The sequence below is a fragment of the Orbicella faveolata genome, unplaced genomic scaffold (genome assembly GCF_042242905.1).
Source record: "Orbicella faveolata isolate gen_17 unplaced genomic scaffold, um_ofav_v1 contig_1, whole genome shotgun sequence".
NCBI classification, from domain to species: domain Eukaryota; kingdom Metazoa; phylum Cnidaria; class Anthozoa; order Scleractinia; family Merulinidae; genus Orbicella; species Orbicella faveolata.
This window is the reverse complement of record NW_028301536.1, coordinates 17533158-17556830: the sequence shown is the minus strand read 5'-3', so window position 1 is coordinate 17556830 and position 23673 is coordinate 17533158. Positions and strand designations below refer to the sequence as shown.

Genomic DNA, 23673 nt, shown 5'->3' with positions numbered 1-23673 from the left:
CAATACCTCGGTAATTGCTGTGACTAAGATGATAACTTATAAGTTTCTTTGTGGTGTTCTACTCAGGATGCAAGAACTTTGTTAACGTGTCGAAGTCGCTAGCATACAGTGTATACTAATTGGGACACCTAACTACGATTACTTAAAATATGAAATACATGTACGTAGTTTGTTATATCATCATTTTATTATTGGCAATTATTATTTGTATTCATCACTATCACATTTTCCCTTCCTTGTATACTGAGTTAAGTGGCTCCGTGGGTTGGTGTTTATATTAAGCATCACTATAGGTTCAAGTTGTTTGTTTAAAGGGAAATAGCCGTTATATAGCTAAATCTAAGTTGAAGATTATACATTTTTTCATGTATTGAGTATTGGGGCCCATTACATATCGATTTACAAGAATACTTTATTGTTATTAATGCAAATCTATGTAATAAATTTTTGAAAATTGATCGGTGGAGCTTATTTCATGCCAACATTTTATCAAGTGAATGCCCTAAGGAGTAGCGTGATAGATATTATTTCCTTTAGTTTTGTCGTAGTCTAATCATAGAATAATTTTTAGCCTGATACTGGATGTCAACTATTACTGAGGCCATGCACCTATTTATTGTAGTATGCTTTAGTATGCTGGTGAACTCAAACCTAGCCTTTTTGTTCTCACTTATTCATGTCAACTGAGTGTCTGGTGGTAAAGTGTATTATCATTTTCTGCCTGTCCACGTTTTGTTAAGGTAAGGTGTACACCTTCGCTTCTTTTCTGGTCGAAATTTGGGCCATTTACCGTAACGACAAGGTCAGTGAATAAATTAAGTTTTCTAAATGATATTGTATTGTGCAAAATCTTTTGAAAACGTTCACGATGAAAAAATCACCCTCATCAAAACATCACTCTAACTCGTCCTTTGTAACGTTCTAGCTCACTTATGGTAAGGTATACACCTTTGTTTTTTCTCTGGTGGATATTTGGGACACTTACTGTAACAACAAGTTCTGTGAATGTATCAGCATTCTAAATGAGCTTAAATTGAATGGTATTGCAAGATGCAAAAACGTTTTTATAGCAACCTTGTTTACTTTAAATATCGGTGAATGTTCACGATAAAATGATCACTCTCATCTATGATTGAAACATCAGTCTTGAGTAACTTGTCCGTTATAGTAGCCTAACTGGAACGAGTGATGAACTGGTTTTCTAATTAAATTTTCATAATTCCAGAATAAGTGCTTTGATATTGAAGACATTTCAATGTAAAACTTAATTGATATTTAAGAAATTGAAATTTTTCGTGTTTCTATTGATTTATAACGAGGAGAAGCTTGGGAGAAGGAGAAATGTTGTGGAAACACGAGCCGATTGGAGAAAGTTTGAACAGACTTAGTTCTCCCAAACTTTCACGAGCGTTCCTATAACTCGATAGAAACAAGAAGAAAGTAATTTTTGACTTGTTCTTTTTAGAAATCAGCCATAAGAAAAAAACGAACAACGTGACTGCGACAACTTTCTTTGTGTTTATCGAAATTTAGAAATACGATTTTTAAGCAGTAAACTCACTTATTTTCCTTGGGCCAATTTTTAAATGGTTTTGATAATTCACTAGATAAGCTGATGAGTGCTGTATAGACTGTTATTTTTTTCTAATGCAGGCCTTTTTGGATGTGGTTGTCGTTCCCTTGGTTTCCTTGTAGTTTTCAATGACGTTTTCCTGAAAGAACAATGACAAAAAAATCACGAAAATTAACTGAGCCAAGTTAATACGCGCTCTTGATCAGTAATGTATTTAACAGAACATTGTACCAAGGTGTATCACGCCTTTTAAGTACCTGTTATCAGTTTTCTATTAAAGCAGACGCGTTTGTTTGTTTTTGAAGCACCAAGGTTACTCTACATAAGAGAAGTATGGTTGCTGTCCGTTTATGGTGATTGAAGCGGTGCTAAACTACATCGAGTTTGGCTTATAGAGCCTTTAAATGCTACAGTATGGGTATGTTGCAGAGCGGAATAATGATTTAAAGCACATTCAATGTTGCTGCTGTTCTGTAAAATCAGTCTCACCTTGACGTTTGTAGAAATGGCGTAACCAAGCAGGGCAAGCTGCAGAAAAAGGAGCAAATTATTTCAAAATAAGAAATTTGATATTTTATGTCAATGCATTAGCAAAATGGTAGATCATCTGCCGATATGTGAGCAATATTGATGAAGTCATGTCAATTATTGTTGGTAAAATGCCCCCCCCCCCCCCCCAAAAAAAAAACTCGCTAATAAACACGAATCACGTCCATTCCATGGGAACAAGTGGAGAAAGTGGCCCGGATATAATGTCAATTTTAATACAAACGTTGATAATTTAAAACACATACAAGCAACCGCTTTTCTACTTCATCAGTACTTTAACGGTGTCAAAATGCTTCTTGCTATTCTTTAGCCATGCCGAGAGGAAGTTGGTGTCATCCAGTGGATGTCCCAGATTCACATTCTCTTCTCCTAGAAAGTGGATTTGAGATCAATGGTCCCGAATACAACTGCTTTCCGTGTTGGACACTCCCTGTACACCTTCACCGATCTCTTTCGTGACTAGGTGTCAACAGAAGGCCTCACCTAACTGGTCAGCCTGCCACTAATTGGCATGTTCTTTAGAATGTTTGTGCCTATGTGATTGTGTTTTTTGTTTAGTTGGTGTCTTCAACTATCACAGCAGGGCTAATACCCTGACTTTAAGTACTTTTTTATGGCCAACGCAATCCAGGATATTAAATAAATATTTTGCAATTATACGCAACATGGCGCCAAAAGAACAAGTTATTGCTTCTTAGTAATTATTTTTTTTTTGACGAAATCAGCGACTATAAAGACCAAGTAACTTAACACTAAGTAAGACTTATTTAAGTCGAGGTAAGACCAAGACCAAGATTCGGTTTAGCAGGGAAGAGCTTAAAGTTCGCTAGCGCTTTGTGTTCCGTCTTGCGAAACCACGCGTTCTGCAGGCTACGACTCAGTTTCTTCCAATTTCAGCAGTACTCCAAGAGTTAAAGGTTTATCTTTCAATGCCTTTAAGAGCTACTTGACCAAACTTACCTTTTCCCTCAATCCTTCCCAAACTTGGCACCAGGCTTTTCACGTCTTTTCCGGAATCCAGTCCATTCACCAATGCTCTCTTGAAAGCCGGGACGAAAAGTCGCCGATTTGAGCACATAATGCGTAATATGTGATGCTTCTTGTTCGATGGGCATTTACTGCAAGGGTTTGCGCTGCTGTCCACCCTGCGTGTTGTAGAGGTGACAAAGATCAATTTTATATGATTCTATAGTCCACACAATTGTTGCTATGTCTCTTCGACTCTCTTAAACAGATCCAGCATTTTAAAATGAATAAGCTACTACGCGCGCTCTCATTCGTTGATAGGTATGTTTAGATGAGAGTGTGTAAACACAGCGGTGACGTTTTAGGTTCGCGCGTATTCTTGAGAAAAATGTTTTGTAAAAGCAATAAAGGACTTTTTCTGTCTTTACAGAGCCTCATCTTAACACTTGGGGGGTTGGGGGAATTCTCAAAAGTTATGTAAACCCTCGACTGCATCTCGGGTTGGCATAACTGTCTCGAATTCTTCGAATCCCCCTCTTGTTTAGATGAGGCTATGTTAACATGGAAAGAGTGCTCTATTGCTTAAATATATGCGGTAAAATAACAAACTGATCGAATCGTCTTTGAGATCCATAGCAGACGGAATTCATTCAAATAGCTGCGCGCGCAAATGAAACTGTCCTAAAACACCTGGCATGCCGCGTGAACTGTCCAGTTAAATTAATGATCTCATGTGGGGTCATAGATAACCAATCGGATAACAGAATTCTGCTATAATTATGAATACCGTGTAGAAAAAGAAAAATAACTTACAAAAGTCCGTAGTGGTTAAAAAGGTCTTTGCCCCAGGAACACCATTGTCTCCATTCATTGCACTGTCTCTGTCTTTCTTGCTTTTCTCTAACTGACTGTTATTGCGTCGCTTATGACGGCAATTAGACCAATCCCAATAACAAGCAAAGCTCCTATGCCAGTTGCTGCTGCCGCAGCACCGGTAACACCAACTAAGGTGACAATTCCTGAAAATGAGTAATAAGAACATATAGTTTTATTAAACATTAACAATCCCCTTCGGTTGTTTATATATAACTGCAATTCATGAAGATCCCAAACAATGGAATGCCAAACTGGTTTGGATTTCCCATTTAGGTTCCATTTAGTACACAAGCAAATCAAGATAAACTGTCCAAAAGAATTCTTTCAGAAGAACCTTCTCGATGAAGTTAAAAACAATTGCACAAAAGTTGCTGTAACTCCGTCGCTTTCTCATATAAAATATGTACTGTCACTAAAGTACTCACTCTGTTGTTGTTATCGCTACCCACCTAGTGCTGCTCCAATTCCAGTAGAAGCCGCAAAAGCGAAGTCGTCTGCTATTTTCCAAGGATCCACGTTATCTGCGGTAAAATCTTTATACAGGTCATAAATGCTTTTATTATATGGCTGCGTCTCACAAAGACTGGGAACTACCCAATTCACGAATATGATTGGCTGAAATCGATATTGACCGCGGTCTAGATTTTCCCATCTAGACCGGCATCTAGCTAGACCGGTTTCATTTTGCGTTGACAAAGTAGCAAACTAAAATACAAAAATGTTCACCATTTTCTTTTCTTTTCTTCTCAATCATTTATGGCACTGCCAAAAAGCCTGATGACAAAACAAACAAGTAAAGAGAACGAGCAAATTTCGGCAGGTTTAAGTTAAGCTCATCGCCGTTCGCAAGCAAACTGTCGGCAAACCAGTTACATTAAACGAATTAAAGTTTTCTTCTTTGCCATATAATAAACATCTTATTAACCGAGCCAAGTCGGTCTGTATGGGAGGATCTTGACCTCGGTCGTGTGTACAGACCTCACTGCGTTCGGTCTGTACTCACGACCTCGGTCAAGATTCTCCCATACAGACCTCCAGCTCGGTTAATAAGAGCTAAATACCAAAGAAAATTCCGTCAGCAACAACACCAAGAGCAGTAAAGATGCGCCCTAATTTGGCAGCCTGTGTCTTTCGAGCTAGTCTGGCATTTGCTCTCTGCATGTTATTCAAGTCCACACTAACTTCGGTTGCTAACTGTTCTTGAAATGTACCTAATTCCTCAGCCCTCCTAAAACCGTAGTATCTCGTTGTACTTGTTGGTCGGCGTGGTTTAAATAGCTTTTCTTTCAACAGCTTGGCGACGTCGATGGTGCCTTTGATGGACCCCACACCACCGACAGCTGTTGCTACAACAGACAGAACATCTCTCGGATTACCTTGGCGGAAGCCGCTGTTTGGAGTGAAGATTTCTCTGAATACGCTGTAGGTGGCACCAACTGCTCCTAGCACGTTAACCGTATTTGAAATTCCCGCGACAAAACGCGGATTTTCGCGTAACAACTTGTCGAGTTTACTGGGTGATAGCCCAGCAAGAGGATCCTGTGTGATTTTTGCAGGCTTCTATCTCTGCTTCGAAGTCCCTTATGGGTCGGCTAAATAATTCACTCATAGTTCTAACTGCTCTATGTCTTAGTTCTATTGCTTCATTGATGTCTGCAATATCTTGAGAATGATCTTGAACGAAAAGATTAAGAAACCCTCTCTCGAACTTTTGCCCACGAGAGTCGACAGCATTCAAGACGTCGAGCTTTTTCATGTCAAGAAAATTGCTAAAGACTCCAAGCTGTGTGCTTGTCAGAGGATAAAGCACGACATTTATTATGCCCTCCATGACGTTTGTGAATGTAGTTCGGACTTCCTCTGGTACATCCGGCTCCTCATATATTGCGGTAATGGCCGCTCTTATGGCATCCCTTTGCTTTTCCGTGTCAAGCCTTTGCATTATTGTCCAAGGCTGCAAAAGAACAAATACGTTTAAATTTAAAATTATTAGTATTAATATTCAGTAACATCTTAAGTCCTAAGCCTTAACTGGATATGTGATTTTAATGCAGTCGAACCTCCCGTAAGTGACCATCTAAAATGTCAAGCCTAGGTGGTCGCTTATGGGAGGTGGTCGCTTACGAAAGTTAAGACCATATTGGGTCAAAATTTTGCTACAGTTGCTTATGGTGACTGCAGAGACTTACCGCATGCGCCAATGCCCATCTAAACCCATATGCATGTAATAACTTTTAGTGGCCACAAAAATATTTAAGATTTTCAGAGTATTCTGGTTCGCTTCTGATAAACTACCTAACAAGGTGAACGGAACAAGTCTCACGATAGTTTCAAATTGACTCTTCAACGTTACAACACCTTATTATGCAAATAATATGCAAATATTAATAATTATCAGTCAGGCAACTATTTGTTCTTTAGCTTTAAGAAAACGCAAAAAGGACTGTAGAATACCTAAAATTTTTTTGGTACAAGGTTTTTGTCCATAGAAAACTGAAACTACTCGGTTTTCTATCGGATTTCGTCTTAACTTGTTAATCAATTGAGTGATTAAGCCTCGTCAGACTAGATTTTTGATACGGGATTTTGATACGAAACAGAGGGATGGTGGGATCAGTTGCTGTGTTACGCTATGGCGGCCACCTGATGTTGCGAACGTCTTTTAAAAAGGAACGTACAATTTGGTATCATTTTTACGTACTGTAAAGTCATCACAAGCGCAAAACAATATTTCCACCACGTTCAAAAGGATAAGCGAAAATTTGTGGCTTGAGTTTGTTTTTCGTTCCCCTTCCCTACTCGGAGTGGTTTTCTCCGAATTCAGATTTCAAAAATTAACCATGCTTTGATTTAAAAACAATAGACGAAAAGCCAGTTTCTGGATTTGCTAGTGCTTATTCCCATAACCATCTACGTTTGTATAAAAACGCTCTAACAACAAAGTCGCTGGTGACAAGGTACAGTCACTTCGACCTTTATGCATTCTAGTGTTTATGAAAACAACCAAATTCGCTATAATTGTTTAAATATTTCCATGTCGTGGCATGCGCGCCCACGCGGCACTCACGCTATTATTACAACACCGGTACATGTATATACAGAAATAAAGTTCAAATTTGCACATTCTGCAAAACACTGTATTGATAAACTGCGCAGTTAAAGTTGAACTAACCTCATTGACTATTTCTTTCTAAAGGAGTGCACTCATGATGTCTTGTCTCACTTCTATCCCCAAGTCTGGTCGGATTAAGTCTAGTACTTTCAGGTGTGAGTCCACAATTGGCTGTATATAAGACCTGTCATGGGATAGCAATTCTTCTAAAAATCCTGGACTTCTAAGTTTGTTGGCAATTAAGACGGCTATTCCACCGTAAGCCGAGTATCTGTTGGAAACATCAGCAAGAAAATGAGGGGTCACTTCTTTGCGCATCTTGAATATTTCTTCGGTCATCCACTTAGACTGAAAGACTTGTTTAAGTTTGTCTTTGATTTTCTGTTTCAGGACTTTATCCCTCCAAAAAGTTAAATTAGATAAAGAGAGGCAGGCTTCTAAGTCTCCAAGTTCTTGCCAACTGTGCGTACCAAGAGGTGGCCTAACTGGAGGAAGTGCGGGTGGCGGTTTAGGAATGTAATCATGAATCTTGCGCAAAAGTATTTCGTTTACTTGCTCAGCAATCTCTTTCAGTAAAGTTATATCCATATGTACGGCCAGAAATGGCTTAAACAATCCCTCTGCAAAACTGCCAGGGCCAACAGCTTTATTTATTACCTCGGTCAGAGATTCGACGGAGTTAGGAGCTACATTATTTACTGCGCACATCCCAGTGACTTTAAAAGGAGGTGGAATTAGCCAGACGAATGATGCTGGAGGTTCTGGATATTCCAGACTTTTCAGACCACCAATTCGTGCAAGCTTTTGAAACTCTCCAGGAGATGATGTGTCTGATGGCGACTTGTATTCAATGTTGTAAAACAAGCCTGAAGTCATGGTTTGTTGGGCATAGCTTCCCTCCTGATAAACTGTGCTGAAAAGGACTTCAAGCTTGGCGTTTCTATCATGTGGAGATGCCGCAAGAGGGAAAGCCCCACCCTTACCTCTGAAGATAAGTTTAACTAAAGCTGGACTTTGGCTATTGGATACTATGACTGGTGTTACGGTCGTTTTTGCAAACCGAAGTAGACCTCCTCTTACCCCTGATCCTGATGAAGGTGTGCCAATCATGACTTTTTCATTAAAATGAAGAGGAGAGTATTTGTTGGCTTGATAAACATTTCTTGGTGAATTTGGAGGTGAGCCAGCTGGCACTGGTATCGGACGCTCCGGTGTAGGTTCGTTGGGAATTGTTAGACGCCAGGGGCCAAACCAGGATCCAAACCTTACTTTGGCACTTTCAATTTCTCTTTCTGTTGGAAGAGCAAGAATTTGTTTGTAGTGACCAGGTTCAAACTGCTCTGTTTTTGGCCAAAGTAAAATGCAGTCGTTCGGTTCAATTTCGCCAGACGCAACTGAATAGCCACCATTTTTCGGATCACATGACTCTGTTTTAAATATCCAGAAGTTTAATTCCTCAGCATGTTGGTCGGCTTGAAGTGTTTTGCAACTGAGTTTCACGTAACTCCAACCTTATTCGTTATCGGGATGGCTATATGGGGTTTGAATGCTAATTTTCTCGCCACTCTGGATGGCAACTCCACCATTAAATGTACTGATTTTAAATAAGAACCAAAACCAGTCGTTGTCGGGCATATTACTGCTGATTGGATTTGCCACGAGATTGTTAGGGTTAGCTTCTCTTACGTTGATAATGTAGCTTTTGGACACCTGACCATTTAGGGGACGGAGTCGTCGTAAAAACGGCTGTGAGGGGGCGCTACTCTCCTTTTTCAGATATGCGTAATACGTAGCACCATTATTCGTAACGTCAGGGCCAAGAGCTTGCACCGCCAACTTGTTGATTGAAATCGAGGGTAAACCGTTAGAATCAAGTGTTAAGTCAAGGAAGAAAATGGAAGCACTTGAAGTTGTGCCGGCCGTAAGTAACAGGTGGTCGTTGACAATCTTGGCAGAAAGCCGCGTGTCAAGACTGCCAATGCCGGTCACAAGTAAAGACCCTGTACCCCCATTTTTAGGTGTTATTTTTCCTTGTCCATCAATGTCAAAAAGATTCCATCTGAAGCGCAGAGCTCCAGAGGATTGTTCTTCTGCGAAGCACTCTATTAGGATCAATCGATTACGGTCTTGGTCTCGCGTAGCTCCTAGACAGCCCTTCTGCGCTTGGCTTGATTCTATAATTTGTTGATTCCCAGGAGTGGAGACAAGTTTACTTTTATCGGCACTGACAGAAAAACGTTTTGCTACGACATGACCTTCTCCCGTCAAACGAAGTATGTAGATCGTCTGTCCTTGAACGATTACCTCCAATGGAAAGCCAGTCAATGGAGGATCATAATCCTCCAGAAACTTTATATCGGATACAGATTGTGTTTTTGAAATGACGTAATGAACCACATTAATCTCTTCTGACTGTCTTAGGGACCAGACGCCAATACTTCCAGTAGCCGTTGGATCTGGATCCTGAATGCTTCTATTGTTGCTTTGTTCTTTCTGTATTGAAGAGTTGAATGTTACTTATTTGGCCATTAAATCTGTTTCGTTTTTTTGACTGATGAAGTTCGTTTTCCCCAAACACCAGTGTTCCCTCAGTTGTGCTAGGCAGAGGGGCTGTAATACCTCCCCATGTAGTTTTTCGACCGGCAGATTCTCCGTTCACCATTATCGTTAGTGAGCCTCCTACTGTTTCGGTCACCGCTATGTGGTGAAATGCTAAAGTTCTAACTCTGTGAGTATCGTCTGCTACTACGTCCGTGCTGCAAGATAACTTACTCTCCCTATTAATAATCAAAGAGAACGTGAGATAGCCGTTTAAGTTGAGGTCTAAACTGATGGATGACTTGTGAAACAAAGCCATCGGAGTTTCATCGACAGGCATACGCCGTGGCCTTATCCAGATCTCGATTGAAAAGCCACGCGAAGCCTCTGAACCCATTGAGCTCATTGCTTCGTAATGAGGAATTTCAATTTTATCGACAATTCCATCCAGATCAGCTACTCCGCTAACATCGTTGTCTTGATCGTTTACTGTCGCAGGGCTTTCGTGCGTTGGATCTCGACTTCGTTGGGAAAACAAAGGTCCAAGTTGTCTAGGCTCCATGTCGACATAACCTCCGAACTTAAGGTGGGCGCCGTATTGAACGTTTTCAGTTGTGGATGAAAACTTGCCATTTGGAGCGATATGGTGAAGACCGGTAAAAAAAGTAACTTTAATGGCTTGACCACTCGAGGTAAGACCGGCAACAGAGATTGCAGGATCATGTGCCTCTTTCACCTTGTTAATAAAATAGATTAGTTAAAGTTGACAATATCGTGTATTTGCCTTTATCGGTCTTAATATTTGAGTACAAAAGGAGTGAAATAGAATGCAAAGCGAAACGAAACAACCGATCAAAGAATAACCACAATCAATATCAAGCTTATTCTCAACGCAACGTTGATCAATCTTCTGCAACTCACGCACTACGTCAAGAATGTCCAAAGCAGAAAAGATAGATTTAGGAGAGTTCTTTTTTTTTTTTCGCCCCGGGTAGGAGAGGTACTCCCTTGTATGAGCTATATAGGTATGTGCGGCCCCAAAGGGTATTGTTTTTCAGCCGTTTTTGTCATAAATAGCGTAAGGGTTTTGGGAAGCTGGCGGGACACCCCCAGCCAACTTTTCTGGGAGTCCCCCCGGGGTTTTGGTCTTCTCTTATCATTTTTTTCTCAATTTTAGATTCTGCGTTTTTATTTGTCTGATTATATGTAGTTTGCTCTCGTGTAAACCCTCTTTAGCGCTCTTTCAGCAAAACCGAACTTTAAAAGGGCCAGGCGTTAAACACATCAGCCGCAGCCTGAAATATTTTTTTAGAAGCAGTCAACACTTACTTCCTCTTGTAAGGCTGGCGGTGGTTCATAACTCACTGTGTTTCCTAAGAAAACATAACAGTTATAAGTTACACGTGGAGTTGATGAAATGTATTTTTAATGGGCAATGTTAATGCCTACGCTAATGCGAAAATATTTTAAGTGGCGATTCTGGGTTAGCTTTATCGGGCTTTGAACAACCCGGCCCATGAGGTTATCGATGGTAAGGGACAACGATAAATTCTTACCAGATGTTTTACATGTTAAAGCCCTTCTGTCGAATGGTGTGTCACTTCCAAGTCTTTGCTTTTTACAAGCCACGTCTATCCATGTTCCATCTGGTTTCATTGCTCCACAGTCTTCATCCACTGTAGCTTGGTTTGGTTCTCCCTCCGCCCAATGTGTGAACTCTCCGTATGGTGAGCCATCGATCCATTTAAAAGAATTGGATCGAATGTTGTGATCAGTGAGACCTATCCATTGTTCGCCTTCGTCTGAGGAGAGTGACTTTATGAAGTCGTTTTCTCGCCGACTGTGAATTGAAGCCAAATGAACAGTCTCGCCATGTTGTCGACAAACACCTTCGGCTGAAAACCATGAATTTGCTGCTGATTTTTCGCGGTGATGGTAGTAATATCCATTCCATAATTCCCAATCGCCTTTAAAATATATAGAAAAAGAAAGTTGTTAATTAGTCGGGCGGGCGACTATAGGCTTACCCTCGTATTTCTCCTCAAAGCTCAGTCACGTGCAATGGGCAATACAGCAGACACGTAACAAAGGCTCTACATTCTTTCCACGATGTCGAAGTTGATGCAGAAAATCAAGGAAAAGGTGTGTCGAATGTGTTAACAAATGAGTTACCAATGAACAGAAAATGTGGACAGAGTGTTACTACAGACGAGAGAAGAACATTTACGAAAGTTTTAGGTGCTGAGAAAGATAAGGTGCATCGTGATTAATTGCAAGGAAACGACAACAATGATTCCATGTTTGACTGCAAAAGTGGCTTTCATCAGTGTGAAGATAAACGTAATTTTCATATTTATGTGACCTCTATCTTGAGTATTACATTTATTATGTTTTTGCTCAAACAGAGTACATTATCAACTGTTACTTTTCTATTTGTGCCATTAGTTTTGTCGCTTTTATGTGTATGTTATAAAAAGTAGTAATTTTAACGTGTCTGAACTCTAGAGTAATAACTGTTCGTTTCAGTAGCAAAACTCAATGACAGAGTTTTCTGTTACTTTACGGCCGCCATATTTGTGCCCCTTCGAGAAACTGCAGAAACATTATTCTTGGCGAGGTTGTTTAAATATTAATCAGCTGTCATATCCCAGATTCTTGACTTTATTTTATGAATGGTTACGATTTTTAGTTTTGATCGCATGAAGGAGCAACAATGGCAGTATCAAGTTTGTCCAAAAAATAAGAAAGATATGGCATTCTACACGGTCAACACTGAATCAAAAATCGTCGAGTTGTAGAGAGTCTTTGGGCAAATATCTTTCTTTGTATAGCTGAAATACATTATCAGCCACAGAGGCCATTTTTCTACTCTGTGTAATGACATTGAAACAAATCTCGAGCCTCCTAACCATAGTATTGATCCTATGTACCCTAACAATCAAGGCACCATATGGTTAAGGTGATATTTTGTACTTTAATGAACATGCTGGAAAACAATCTGTTGCTATGAGTTTGAGTGCTTTGATTTATAATAAGCCAAGATAGCAGGAATATATAGCTGTAATGACCTGGTACAAATTATGGAGATGTTAATCAATTGTATTCAACACTGTCACAATGTACAGTGCAGGTGTATTTAATGCGAACAGAGTTACCGTCAATGATTAGAGATTGCTATGTCTGTGAAAAATAATTTACCAGTTATACCAATAATATACTTGAGCCGAGTATTACGTCCACTGAACATATAGGGCCGAACCTACACACGACCGCTCTCATGTGGCTTTGATAGCTCAGTTGGTAGAACATTGCACCGGTAACGCAAAGGTCGTGGGTTCGAATCCCGTTCAGAGCCTGAAAAATTTTTTCAGGTCATTTTTCCAGTAGTGTTATGGCTGCATTCGCATCTCTCATTCTTTCCTTAAGGGATTAAATATTATTAAATACCAAACGTGACAGAGACCCCAATATCCCTTAACACAAGTGATGTCACAACTCAAATCAACTTCAGTACGATTACCGTAGCTTTCATTTTCATCTAACAGTCAGTTCAAATAAGCAATGTTTTCATGATGAAATATGTATTCATGATATTTCTTTGAGACATGTAGAAGAAGATAATGCAAGTGTAGTTAGATCGCCCACATAGTAGGTGTTAGAAATATCATTTTTTAACACAACTGTAAGTTATCTTCAATTTCTGTTTGCGATTTTCATATGCACCCAATTAATGACAGATTTACTTTAAACAGTCAAATTATGTTTTACTTTTCTTTAGCGTTTGCTTTAAAACAAAAAAAAATTCAACTTTACCTTCACTGGTTAACGTTTTGCTGTTTGATGCTAAAAAAGGGAAATTTATAAGTAAAGTTAATAAAATTTTATTTATTAAAAAGATGAAATAATATATTTCAACAACAACAACAACAACAACATACATACATACATACATACATACATACATACATACATACATACATACATACATACATACATACATACATACATACATACATACTTACGTACGTACGTACGTACGTACGTACGTACGTACGTACATACATACATACATACATTTTATTTGTTCTCCAATTAAAATTACAATTGTAACATGCCCGCGGATAGCTGAGCTAAGCTAGGCGGGTCATGTTAGGACGAGTTATTAATATACAACTAGGTACTACTAGGTACAACTAGGTACTACTAACAACAAAAATTTTTATTACCAGAAGCTCTGGCTATTTAACCAGAAAACCATAGCAGGTTGAATTTGTTAAGTACTCCATTAGGAAAATTCATGAAAGAATAGACCAATTTCGGCGTATTAAAATTCAGCCTAGAACAATAGACCTCAATACGAGGCTCTGGGGAATAACTACAGAGTTTGTGGGGTTTATTCTCCAGAGCCTCGCGCTGAGGTCTTTTGTGTTACTGAGGCTGAATTTTAACATATCGAAATTGGTCTATTAAACAATCAACAGTGGCATGACCAGCTGCATTTGACTGTTTTAACGTGAGTACAAAAAGTCAAATGTTATCGCGAAGAATCGCCGGCAATCTCTGATGAAGCTCTTGCCGTTTACTACGCAGAGTTCAGACAACTTGTCTACGAACTATTCAGTGTACAAGGAAGCTTAATGTCAGCGATGAACGTGGAGTAAATTTTTATCAAAACAGTCATAATTTCATGGTGCGCGCTAGCTCGCGCTACCTGAAGTTGTTAAACTAGTTTAAATACGTTTAATGAATTCAATTTGGCGGTTGAAATTTGATCTGCCGTTATCTCGCACAGTACTTTGTCAAACTTCACTTGGATACACTGAATGACTTTTTTTAGTTTCTGAAAGAAATTCACAGTGTAATGGTCGGGATTCAACGAGTAATACAGCTTAATAGTAGGCTTTTCCAGAGATGGCACTTACATGTAGCAAAACGTAATATTTAATAACACTGAATATGAACAAGTGAATACGGAAAGCTTCTCTGTTGCCAGTATCCCAAAGGAACACTCGTGTGCACGCATTGTCAGCGTTAACGTTGTAGTGTTAAAGTCACTCAGAAAATTTAGACAAAACCTGCATTGTATTTGCGTAGTTCTAAGGTCTAGATAGTTCTGCCAAAAGAAGCATAGTAGTATTAAGGAGGATTTCCCTTTGTGTATATTCTTCTAAAGCACTATAAGCCATCACATACCCGCTTCCACTAGTTTACATGTGGGTGATTCAACCAGCTTAGGCCCTCCCTCGCGAAGAAAATCGAGCCATTTGTACACATTTCCATCATACTGATCATCTGGCCCACATGATTTTGACATCTCCTGTATTTGTACACCAGGAAGCACATGATCCCATAGATTCACATGCGATAGCATTCCTTGGAAGGATTGTGAAGACTCAAATTCACCACCGACCGAGTCTTGCTCTTGTCCTAGCACCAGTGTTCCACCTTGTCTTACTTGGTGACCTTTCTTGAAGTTGTCGCCCTCTTCTTCCAGATCGCCATCTTTGTAGAATTTCCATGATCCCGAGCTGCGTTCCCACGAAATACAGATGTAGTGCCATTCGCCATCGTTAGCTGTTACTGATGTTGTGCTATAGCAAAGAAAGGTCAGAAACTAAGAAAGACATGGAAGTTTCTCAGACGTCTGCTCCATAATGGAATAAGTAAAATCTGATTTAAGCACGTAAGCAGGAAGGTTTGAAATGTTAATTTTTGTAGTCGTGCACTTAACAAATCAACGAGGTTTTTCCATGGCCTACACTCATGAACCAAAAGTACACATTCCACAATCTTTGTACAAGTCAAACTAATGTTATTATCCCGAACCCGAACCCAAACTATAATTTTTAAAATAAAGATTACCAATTTTGCTCTGCCGATGAGCCTCTCGAAAGATTGTTGGGTCATCTGTGGTTGCTATTTACTTTACCTTTGTGTGCCACCGATGAAAAAGTCAAAATTTCCATCGTATTCGACAAGCAGCTCGTTGTCACTGTTGCTTACTAATAGAGCGTAACTAACAAGAGTTCCTTTAGTGTTACTTGAACTCATCCACAAGCACACGGTAAATGCCATAAAACTGCGCATGCCTGAGATTTTGACAACGTCATTGACTCCTTTTTCCGAAAAATGGAAAGCGTATGATCTCGTCACGAAGCCGAGTGAAATTCCACATGAGTGGAAACAATAGGCTTTCCAATTTTTGACGGAAATTCTTTGAGGTTTCGCTCGAAAATAAATTCCGTTCATTTGCGTCGAATTTCTTTTGCATTACTTTTGCACGCTACTGTATACCCACATCATGGACTCCTCTGTTCGGAAAGTGGAAAGAGTAGTCTAGATTGGCCAAAGAAATAAATAATATATTAGTTTACGTGGTACGTTTTAACTCGTGAAAAGAGTGAAAATTAAGAATACGTCAGCTCTACCACCATTCAACCGAAAATTTCAAAGAAACAAAAATTCCCAGTATGAAATTTCCGAAAATCTTGGTATAGGTTGTCCTCCTTTTCGGGAATTAATTCCAAAAAATGCTGTTCCATTCGACAGAGGAAATTTCTGAAAATTCAAACCGAAGCTTTTGTTCGAATCGAAGCCACCATAATAACCAACATTCCAATATAATACTGTACGTTCCTGTCAGGCCTCACCTGCTTGTTTTAAGAGTGCCGTGCTCTAGTAATTAATTACTTTGACAAAACACTCGAGCATCACTGTGAACACTTTTGCGATTATTATTGGTCGCACGGTTAAACAGACTGGTTAAGCGGCTAATGGGACGTAGATGAATAAACAATCAAAGAAAGTCAAACTCTGTGTGATATAACACGCTGCGTTGAAAAATAATCGAGCTTATTTGTTGCGCAAGGAGATTACCAAAAGTGACCTAAATAACCGTATTTGTCAGCATTGTGTCGTGAAAACAAGCACGGTGACCCCCTCTTTACTATGTTTTTAATATCTCCTTGTCTTGTAACAACAGCATACCAACTTTCATCGGAAATCTATGGCGGTTTCTTTTATTAGGGAATGACCTTAAAACGATCACTCGATCCAAAGATTGCTGAGACTCACTGTACTGAATAAGCATGCACTGATAAGGAATTTAATACATATCTTGATCGAAGCGCTTCCCATGATAGGACGATGAGAAGCGTGATCCCTTTACTTGTGGGTTACACTCTGACGACAGCTAGGTTGTAGAGTCACTCTCAGCTGTCACCTCGACTGCATAACGTTATAAAATTTGTGAAATTCTCTGTTTTATCATCGCACCGTCCTTTGAGAACTTCACATAGGCACACTGAATAAATTTCTTTAGTTTCTGTAAAACATTTATTGCGTAAAGGTCGGACGGAATTCAGGAAGTAAATAGAGGCGAAACCCAAAATATTGCATGTACTGATAATTGTCATTTCTGTGCATTTTCTAATACACGTATGACCGGTAGCTTGCGAAAACCTGGTCTCTGTTATTTCATTATTGTATATATTAAGCCAATCACCGACCTAAACTTGTAAACGGCACACAGGGAGATGGTTCAACGAGCTTTGGGCCTCCTTGACGTAGAAAATCGGTCCATTTGTATATATTCCCTTCGTTCCGTTCATCTGGTAGACAAGACTGTGACATCTCTTTGATTTGTGTAGAAGAAAGCACTCGATCCCATACGTTGACATACGATAACATTCCTTGGAAAGATTGACTGGCATCAAAGTCACCACCGACCGAGTCTTGCTCTTGTCCCAGCACCAGGGTGCCACCTTGTCGTATCGTGTGACCTCTCTTGAAGCTTGTGCCTTCTTGTTTTAGGAAGCCATCTTTGAAGAATTTCCACGATCCTAAGTTTTTTTCCCAAGAAAGGCAGATGTGATGCCATACCCCATCGTTGGCTGTCACCTCTGTGAGCCTTTGATAAAATGAAAATGATGCAACAAATCAGGAAATAAATTGGAAATAAATTCTTGAATCCAAGAATGGATTCTGTGTTTCTTTGCTGAAATCCGAAAATGGATTACGGATCCAAAGAATCAGCACACCGAGAAGATTCGGTTTACATAGCTAAATTCGCATTCTTAGAATTAATGATCTGTGCGTTTCTCTTGGAAAACAGTAAAAAAATAGGCATTTGATTGACATGATTAATTTTATAGCATGCTGTTTGAAATCATCACCAGTGCAGTTTATGGGGACCAGTTTTTGAACGCTATCAGTTTGTGTTACGCGGAATAAGTACGACTTATTGGGTGTGGGTTGGACGGTATTATCACTAGATGCACTTGAGGAGAATGCCCCATGTTATAAGAAATTACTGTACAACTATATCGCACCATATTTGCGTCACTTACTAATAGTTTACTTTACCTTAGCGTGCTGCCGATAAAAAAGTCAAAATATCTGTTGTATTCGATAATCAACTCGTTATCAGTATTGGGAATTCCTTGAGTGTTGCTCAAAAAGCAGCCTGTTGTCATTGTTGCTTACAGCGTAACTAAGGGGAGTCCCTTGAGTGCTACTGGAATTCATCCAGAAACATCCAGTGAATGCTGTCAAACTGCGCATGCCCGAGATTTTAACAACGTCATTGACTCCTTAGTCCGAAAAATGGAAAGCCTATGAAAGTTTCACGAAGCCAAGTGAAATTCCACATCAGTGGAAACAATAGGCTTTCCAATTTTTGACGGAAATTCTTTGAAGTTTCGTTCGAAACGAATTTCCGTTCATTTGCGTCGAATTTCTTTTGCATTACTTTTGCACAATACTGTATACTCAACCTTTCTTCTCCACCGATGACCAGTTGAAAATATCTCTCGTAGTACATTAGCAGCTCGTTATATTCGCTTGATACTGCGTAACTGAATGGACTTCCCTCATTGTCACTCGAACTCGTCCACAGGCACACGGTAAATGCCGTCAAACTGCGCACGTGAGAGATTTTGACAACGTCATTGACTCCTTTCTCTGGAAAGTGGAAAGCGTAGTCTACAGTGGCACAAAATAAAATAAAATCAAATAAATAAAAGACCAGTTCTGGTGTATTTCGCAGTGAACAGATCACTTTTTCGTAAATCATTCGTTTTGTTTGAATATCTCGTTTTGCTTGAATATCCCAGTTATGGATTTTAATTTGGCGGGCCGGGCGGTTTCTCTGTCTGACAGTGAATGCAAAACACAAATTATTTATTGCTCAAGTGATTGACAATTTTCTAAAGCGCCTCCATACATGATTGCTAAAGAATCGTCTCACATAGGTGCAACGTTAAAGGAGGTACTTCATGATTTGCGCATTTTGAAAGGTTTAGCCCAAATATTCTGGTTGGTCGTTTTTAGTCCGTGTTAATCTTCTCCATCCGTAATTCTACTCGTTCCGTTATGACTTATTAAAATATTTTTGGTGTTTTTCCATCTTAGAAAATTGTAATTTTCGTGATTTCTTCGATTTAAAGGTAATTTTGTACACGGCCAAAATAAGTCAAAATATCGCGAGTGGGCTCCTTTAAGATAGCTCCGTTTGCAGAACCTACAACAACATTTCATCTTCGGATCGCTTTTTGAAATCCTTTCTGAATGATTTCTCTTTCCCTTTTATTCTGAGTATGATAGTGGCAGCATCTGTACAGTGGTTAAATAATCTTTATCCAGAACGTTGTTTTTGTTGCAAATTCGTAAGCGGGATGTTCCCAAATATGAAACAATCATTTGAAATTCGAACTTGTAGTCTGTATTAACGAAATATATATTGCTTCTATGAGGGAAGGATTTATGTAATATGTCCGACGTCCGCCACAATCAAATACCGCAAAAAAAAAAAAAAAAAATATGATCCCGTAAACATCTATTGATTCAAGGTTGGGGACTATGATGTTGCCGAATAAATGACTGCATTGTTGGAACTCACAACCAGAAAGCGAAACATGACGAGTTTCCAGTCATCAGAGCTGCTACATGTATTTTTACCTACCTTCCCCTAACGGTTTACAAGGAGATGGATCAATGAGTGCTGCTCCTTCGTGGCGAATAAAATCAAGCCATCTGTAAACTTTTCTAGCGTCCCCTTCACCCCAGAGACACGACGTTGTCATATGTTCGATAGGTGTATTAGAAAGCACGTAATCCCATATATTGACATTGGCTAGCATTCCTTGGAAGGACTGAGTCTCGTCAAAATCACCACCCACCGAGTCCTGCTCTTGCCCCAGGGTCAAAGTGCCACCCTGTCTTATTGTGTGACCTCTCATGAAGTTTGTACCTTGCTCTATGAGGTACCCATCTTTGTAGAATCTCCATGATCCCGAATTGCGTTCCCTCGAAAGACAGATGTGGTGCCATACCCCATCAAAAGCTGTTACCGAAGTTTTCCTGCAGACAAAATATAATATAAAAATACATTGCATTGCCTGCTGATTGTTTGTTGTTTGAGACCTTGAATATGTACCAATTGTATATCAACGTGTGACCGAGAAGCACAAAGTCTGCTACATCTCTTCCCCATTTAATTTACGTGTTTTGTTTAAACTTGCCGAAAAATTTTTAACAATAAGAGACTTTGACGCTGATTCTTGAAAAGGAACTAACTACACGGTAAATCTCAACCGAAACTGAATGGCAAAAGGATGATAGTACAATTAAAGGGAAATACATTAGGATTAAGATGAAGCGATCTTGGATATATCTTGAAACTTTTTTTAAATAAAAAGTGATCACCGTCAACGTAATCTTGCATTAAAGTTTTTTGGGAGAATATGTATAGGATGCGTTCGAACCTAGCAGCAGCCCATCACCATTTCATATCCCAGTATTCAATTTGCTCTTTTTTAGCATTTGTTCACCGAGGTGGAGAGAGACACTGTGAGAGGGAAATGTCTTATTCAAGAATCCAAGACAATAACCGCGACCAGGACTCGATCTCGTATATGTACCGCTCCATCCCCGATATGCATTAGGCCGAAATGACAGCCTGCCTAAACTATTTTTCAGTGAGCAAACGTCCACAAAATATTTGTCACTAGAGCGTTTAAGCAAAAAAGTCTTTCAGTATGTTTTGAACGTCTCATTGTTGCGCCATCTGATTACTGTGTTTACGACAATGGTCTTGGAAAGGACAAAAACGGAGAGCATATAGTTATTTAATGTCACGATCACGAATATTTGTTTTATTTAACAAAATTTCCAATTAGATAAATTTCCTGTTGAAAGAGCGTCCTTTGTAGGTTGCATATGAATTATCTAAATATCGTAATATTAATAATACCGTACAACATCAACCAAAACTAAATAAAAGAATTGAAAGAAGTGAAAGCTGACGAGTCATGGGCGCCTGGAGATATGCGCATTTGATTAACTAAGTTTGGTCTGTTAAGATGACTGAATTGGCCAAGTTCTCTTGTTTTCGTGTGTATGGACCGGGACGTGGCCGTGGCCAGTATCCAGCCATCTTGATTGAACAAGCTTGGTTAATTATGGATATAATTTATGGTGTAAATCTTATGGGCGGGTAAGATATCTCTATCTTGCCCGCTCGGGTAACCAATGACAGCCAGGATTTGGTTTTTGGCTAATCGTGGAGCTATGGAAGAAGAGGGTATATGATATGTAGTTTACCTTTCTTTGCCACCAATGGGAAAGTCGAAATATCTGTCGTATTCGATAAGTAGCTTGTTATCACTGTTGCTTACAGCGTAACTAACAAGAGTTCCTTGAGTGCTACTTGAACGCATCCACAGGCAAACGGTGAAATCTGTCAAACTGTGCATGCCTGAGATTTTTACAACGTCATTCACTCCCTTCTCTGGAAAATTGAAAGCGTAGTCTGAAATGACAAGAAAAGGAAAGATTGTAAATGCTAAAATAGTTTATAGCCAAACAAAGTAGACGTCACATCTGCAAAATGTTGATTCAAAATTTGAATATTATGTATATCATTCCAATTTATTTATTTATTTATTTATTTACTTATTTATTCATTTATTTTCTTGCATTTCACACCTGTAATATACCCTGCAAAACGATCACGAAGCTCTTTAATGAGAAATGGAGATGCCTTCCATTAAAAGATTTTGTTCCAGAAATTTTGCCACCACCAACGTCTCATTAGGACAAATTAATTTACTTACTTTGTGTCAATGTTGTCATGGTTTTCAAATTTCTAATCAGTAGCGCTTAGCATTAATTTATTTCTACATCTGTTGTAGTCTTCAAAGTGTCGTAGTTTTCTTTTTGCATGGAATTTACTTTATTCTATATGTTTTATTGTACTTTAAGTGTTTTTTTATAAATAAATAAATAAAATAAAATAAATTATCTCATAAAAAAAAAATGATCAAGAAACATTTCAGCGAAAAAAAGAGCTCAGTTACAAACATAAGAAATTATCGTGAGGTAAACGTCACCAGCGTGACCTTCGTAGACTGACATCTTCCAAGCACAGTTGGCTATATTGACGTGCGTTAATTAGACGCATCTTTTACGTACATATTTGCTGTGACGCAAAATCACGTAGACACTAGGGAATGCTAATATCAAGGGAAGGGTTCATTATCCGCAGCTAGGTCTTTTTTGTGTACAAAGTCAAGTTTCTTTAATTTTCCCATGCAAAAGCCGTGGTGAAACCGGGCAGAACTACAGATTAGCTTTAAATGGTAATTAGTCAACAAACTTGACTGAGACTACCCGCACATCTGTTTCTTAAAAAAATGTAGCCAATAAACGAGGGTCCACAATAGGGTTCTCAGATCCCGCTTTCCCGCCCATTTTTTGCTGTTAATCCCGCCATCCCGCCCTTTTTTGCCTGGAAATCCCGACCCCGCCCACTTTTCACAGACGTTTCTGCGTTAATTATTAATTTGTTAAAGTAATACTTAATTTAATTATTAACTCAGAAACTTTTTAAAACTAGATATCGCATAAAAGATCACAAAAGAATGCAATGGCTAGCAGAAAAGTAAGCACAAATGATTATAACATTCCTTTCTGTAAACGGTTTACTGTTTTGTTTTCTTTTGTCCACGTATCAGTGAAAGGAAAAGATTGTTCGTTTCCATATTCAAGAGATGGCCCGTAAACACAATTGACAGTTTCCTTCAAAGCTTTCAGCATCTTCACTTTCCTTGAAATCTGGCCTCAGAACTTTTCTTTCCGAATGAAGGCATTCCTGCTCGCAGATCTTTTTCGTAATATATGGTGACACAATTCGTAATGTCACATACTTCGTTCAGTAAATCACTGTCATCACCATCCGAAAGACTAGAAAATCTAGAAAGGATCGGGAGGCCAAGATTGCAGACGCAAGCGTCGAAAATGTCGGAAATGGACAGATTTCATTGATGTCAGAGGTCAACACAAATGATTGCAATAGGACTCTAAGACCTCATAGAGTCGCATGAACAGATACTAACGTAGTCAAGCGATAATGGATACGTTTGACAGAACCTGACAGGGTACAGAGCCGTTGCTATTCATTACTTGAAACCTGACACAGCTATACGTACAAAAGGTTCGTGTCTTCCAGCTTGTAGTTTTTGCGCTGGTCAACAACAATTTATGTGGTCATGTAAGAATTGAAATCCCGTATCAAGCTCTGTTCCCTTTGAGAATCCCACATCCCAACCCTATGAAAACACGAAATCCCACTCCCGCTCGTAATTGTAAATCCTGCTTCCCGCCCCTGTTTTCAGCTCAAATCCCAAATATCACGGCGAAAAAAAGCCAAATCCCGCATCCCGCCAAACCTATTAGGGACCCTCATAAACCTACTTACTACATCAAGAGATTATGACAACATACTTGTATTAAAATATCAACTTAGTATCCTCGATGCATATTCTTTCATATGTTTGGCATCGTTTCATAACGTGCAATCAAATGCCCATTTTAGATATGTTTGACTGGCGGAAATCATACTCTCTTGCCGGCGGATATCTGTCAAGTAGTTATGGGTACATGTAGGTGGTTGTCGATGCAGTCGAGGTAAAAACGAACGTTAGTGCTATATTTTATTGCGGTGTCTTCTTATTTAAAGGTTCATTTGGCTCATAACATTGCTGAGGACCTCCCAATACAC

The 23673-nt window shown here is 39.2% G+C and overlaps 1 pseudogene; it reads right to left on the bottom strand.

Annotated features, from left to right (window-relative positions):
* Nucleotides 1-1720: 1720 nt before the first annotated feature.
* LOC110045791 (uncharacterized) overlaps nucleotides 1721-23673 on the bottom strand; it is a 37902-nt pseudogene continuing 15949 nt past the window's right edge.